Source organism: Lupinus angustifolius, chromosome LG05 (assembly GCF_001865875.1).
Source record: "Lupinus angustifolius cultivar Tanjil chromosome LG05, LupAngTanjil_v1.0, whole genome shotgun sequence".
Lineage (NCBI taxonomy): Eukaryota > Viridiplantae > Streptophyta > Magnoliopsida > Fabales > Fabaceae > Lupinus > Lupinus angustifolius.
The window spans coordinates 8,856,170-8,861,179 of record NC_032013.1 but is presented as its reverse complement, the minus strand read 5'-3'; the positions used below and the strand labels follow the sequence as shown (position 1 = coordinate 8,861,179).

At 30.6% G+C, this 5,010-nt stretch overlaps 1 long non-coding RNA gene across 1 annotated transcript; it reads right to left on the bottom strand.

The window, feature by feature from the left end:
* Positions 1,123–2,787, bottom strand: LOC109347179. The gene is made up of 3 exons (XR_002107572.1): positions 2,659–2,787; positions 2,434–2,565; positions 1,123–1,311 (listed from the first exon to the last, which is right to left on the bottom strand). It is a non-coding gene; the product is annotated as an uncharacterized LOC109347179 (long non-coding RNA).

Sequence of the window (5,010 nt, the reverse complement as noted above, 5' to 3'; positions counted from 1 at the left end):
AGGTCAAATTAGTTCATATCAAGTGTTACAAAACATGCTAAAAAGGAATAATTTAACCCACATTTGAAATTTTTGTAAAACATTTTAGGTCTTTTCTTTTTTTAAATGACTAAATTAGTAAAGACGAAAAATATGAGGATTAAAATGAGAATTTATCCATAATAACATTGGAAAGGTAAGTCAAAGCATGTTGACCATGGATGGAATGTTTATTACAGGAATTAATAATAATATATAAATCATAACCACTAAAGAAGCAAAGATTATGAGTAATACTTTACAAAAGAATAAATATTGATAAACATGTTATACTATTAATAATTCAAGCAAGGGTGATACAACTAGGATTGTGATGATCAATATATACACTTGACAGATTTTTTACCACTTTCAACATATTTTTTAAAAATGTAATTAAGTTGAATTAATTTTTTCTAGTATTGACAATATATACCATTAAAAAATATAATATGAAAATATGGATAACTAATATATTTTAAAAAAATTTAAGGATAAGAATGATAAGCACATTATTAAAAGTTACTTTCATTATTTAAACAATATTTTATATTTTATGTAACTTTCTAATTTTACACGCTTCTATTTAAAAGTTATAAGTTCCCTTTAAATTTTTTTATCGAACAACTCTAATAACTTATTGATTGTATGATATGAATCATTTTCATCTCTCATAATAACCAATTACAAAACATTTACACAAGGTCAAGTCAAACATGAAGGTGATAAGATAAGATAATAACATTAGATATTGTGTGATACTAGTGATTATGACTTATTAAGAGATATTTTTACCAGAATACATTATTTTACAATAATAATTAACACATTCAATAATTGTCTTAATATCTATACATTACTTTTTTTCAAAAAAAATATTATTCATATTTAAGTGTCATTCCCAAAAAGTTCAAGACAAGATTAGTTATATATTTATAGATATACTCTTACAGCAGCGAGATCCCAAGGTTGAGTTTCGCCCTTGCTCGATGAATGGCTCTTATAGTCAAACTTCCTTTTACTATTGCACTCGAGGGCCAATTTCCATCTGATCTGAGGAAACCTTTGCACGCCTCTATTACCTTTTGGACAAAATAGATCAAGACACCTACTAACCGAATACTATAAAATACATATATGAGAGGTGTCATTATAATATTTGGTAGTATAAGAAAATTGGTTGACAAGTGCATTTCAGTTAATGCCCAACAAACAACCTAATATTCACTGCAGCTGCATGCCATGACTTCTCGGACTCAACCACCAGGACCACCACACACTTTGTATATTCAACTTCAATGTAAGAAGTAGGATAGTTGAGAGTAGTAACACATTAAAACTTAAGGAGGACCTCTGATGTTCCACAGTTTGTGTCACTCTATGTATCATGGGCTTGTAATTATTAGAAAAATAATTATTAATTAAATTTTAACTTAAATATTTTTTTTGACCATCATAAACTCATGACATATGGAGTGACACAAACTGTGAGACAAATACAAAACTTGTGCACTCCAAATTTCATATTCACAATACTTCCTGCTAATCAATTATGGTTTATTATACCAACAAGATACTGCTCTAGTAGTGTAAGGTTTCACTAGATTTAAGTGATGACAAAAAACCAAGAGTTCAATTCCTAGAAGCGATACTTGTTGAGATGGACGGTGACATCCCAAAAGGAAGAGATTAGTTCCTTACCCATAATAGGGTCAGGAGATAACCTGAATATAACCAATAAAATCATGATTTATTATTTTACAAAATTTATCATTAATGAAAGAAAGTAAGGAGGCAAATTGGTAGTGCTAATAGCCTCACCACCCTAAAGCATAAAACTTATCAATTTTTAAGCAGCAAATCAAGCAAACATTTCTCTTTTAAAAATCGAATACATTGTCTAAAAGTGTGTTTGGTTAAGAACTTAAGATTACTTTTGCCAAAGAAAAACAGTTTTTTGGAGGTCCAAATAAGCATAGTTCTACAGCTGAAGGTGTTTGGAAAAATTATAATCATAATCCTATAGCTGTTTTTCTGATAAATAAGCATATTTGTTTAAGCTTCACTTTTGGGCATTTAGATTATCCGGTGATCTGATTATTCAGATTATTTGATAATCTAAACCAAAAGAAAGTAGAAACTCTAAGAATGGACCAAGCATCACCAAGTTTAGATGGAACACATGTTCCCCCTCATTCATTTATGACTATAAGTTCTTAAGGTCATGGATTCGAGTCGCGGAGACTACTGCTAGGAGAATAAAATACTGGAGGGATATTTAAGTTTAATAAGTGACACGCTCAATCAATTCATGGGTCTGAGTGGTCACATATCAAAGCTGGGATGTTACACCCCCTTCCATAAGTTAAAAGTGCTACAAGTTAAGGGAACAAAATGAATTTGGAGAAAACTTACTATCAAAACAATCAGTCTGTTAAAAAAAGAATCAAAAGTCTATTCATAAGACGACCAGACGAACAATCTGCCCCATATACCTGACTTCGTTGTTTCTTTTAAGCATTTGCTTTTTTCATCTGAAGACCAATGCTGCATCAACCATAATCACACATGAACAATAACAATGACGCAGCATCTAACTATAATATTAAAGCCACAATTAAAGCATTCTTAGTAATAAACCTCTGCAAGCATGTTAAGATTCTCTCGAACACGTTTCAGCAATTCTGGTACATTTCCTTCCCATTTATAAAACTCCACCTCCTTTCCTTTCAGAAGACATTTAGAAACCTAAGAGAGAAATGATAAGCTTACCAAAACCTGTGATGTTTTCACATTACTTTAATGATTAAATAAGGAATTCATGAGTCATGTTTCTAAGTTGACTACAAGAATTTGGAACCGATTAATATTAGAAAGGCAAAATATGTATTCAATTTTACAAGGCACATAATTTATATAGCATAAAAGAAACTGATGCAGAAAAAATAAATTCCTACATGAATAGCATAATGAGTCACATACTTCAACACAGTAGATGAAAATATTTCTAACAGCCATTTCGGCTCTTTATTACTTAATGAATATAAACATAAGAACTTCTGAGTCATACTAATCAACAAAACCTTATTCTACATGTGCAACACTTGTCTTCAAAACCAAGCTATCATCCAATATATCTGCTGAAATTAAAGGAATAAAGTCCTATCTATTTATTGTTAACACCGTCTTCTTTTCTTTATAATCATTTCATATTATGGCCTTTTATTCTAACATCAATCTAAAGGGTCATTATAAGACTCAAATAGACACGGTTCCGGATTGATCTCAAGAGAATCAGTCTAATTGGACCAATGTCAACCTATTTGATGAAAATACTTGTATAAGCTCAGTGTTCTTTTCCAAGTTTCTCGGGTGGAATTTCAGAACATTGAGGAAAGCAGGATGCATGGAAACTCTATTTTGTAAGATGAAATATGATAATCTATTAGTAGAGAAACACACAAATAGAAAAGATTGACTCTTGCCCCAGAAGCCAGAACAACGCTCATTCAGAGAATTTCTTCTCTGCCCAGAAACACCAAAATAACTGATTACCAAACTGCTGAAACTGTCACTAGGATCAGACCCTTATACAGAGATATGAAATAGTAACTACCTAACTGCTGCCATACAAAATATTAACTGCATATCTATCTTAAATACATAATTACTAATCTTCTTATTTCTCCTAGAGTAAACAAACTTAATCTCTGGTTTCCCACAACAAGGCTCTCGGAAATTCACATCAAAACCTGAATGCAGATGCATTCCTAGACATAGTTACTACTACAAACATGGTACATGGGGAGACATTGTAGCGGTACAGGTACATGATTCATCAATTCTTGCAATTATATTACAAGACTATGGAGAATCTGGTGCACAATGCACAGGGTTATTGAGTGAATCCTGTAACTAAATCCTAGATTAGACAATAAGTTCTAAAATTAAATCATAAATTGAAGTTAAAACTCCAGAGAAGGGAAAGGGTTGTACCTGCTTTGCTATGACCTGTTCCTCTTCTTTAACAATGGCGGTGGAGAATTGATAGAAGAAGCGAAACGACAGCGTATTTGAGAGTGAGTGAGTGTGAGTGTTGGTTGGTAATAAGAGGGTTTAGTTAGGAGAAGGTGGGAAGTATAGTTGTTGCATGGGTTTTGCTGTTAACCACATTGTTTGTAATGTTTTGTATGTGATATTGTTAATGTTGCTTTCACTTGGACAAAATGAAACAAACAATGTTAAAATGAAAAGTGGTAAAATTGGGTCGAGTAAGACTTATATTTTATTCAATCCTAAATATCAGTTAAATTATTTTTTTAACATAAATGTAGACTAGAATGCTAACCAAATCACATATGTTAATTGTATTAGTTTTTGAACTCAAACTTGACTCAATACTTCATTGTGTAAATAATGGAAAAAATTAGTGAATCAATTATATTTTGTGTAAAAAAGCTATCATTGGCATATACAAACATGACAAAATGATGATTATGAGATGGGTTGGGTCATATCACACTTGTCTTTCGCTTGACTCTAAATATTGACTGAGACTAATTTTTGAACTCAAACATGACCTTAAATATGATGAAACATAACTATATTTAGGTAAAGTAATGATCATATTAAACCAGTGAGTGGATAGAGTGAGATCCTACTCACCCTTATATAATAGGTTCAAGACAACCTCTAACTTTTTATAAAACATATTTATGGAAAGAAGCAAGAGTAACAATTTTTTACATAGATAATATATCATTTATTATTCATATATTAATTATTATTTATTCCTACGTAAAAAAATATAAAAATATCACATTGATAAGCGTATTGAAAAAAATATAAATATATCATATTGAAAAAAAGTATGCCTATGACTCTATGAGAGTGAGACTCGCCTAATTGATAAGCGTATTATTATATAGTATTTTAATTATAATATTTCAACTTCAAATATTTGTTAGTTTATTTGTATGGTTTAGAGAAATT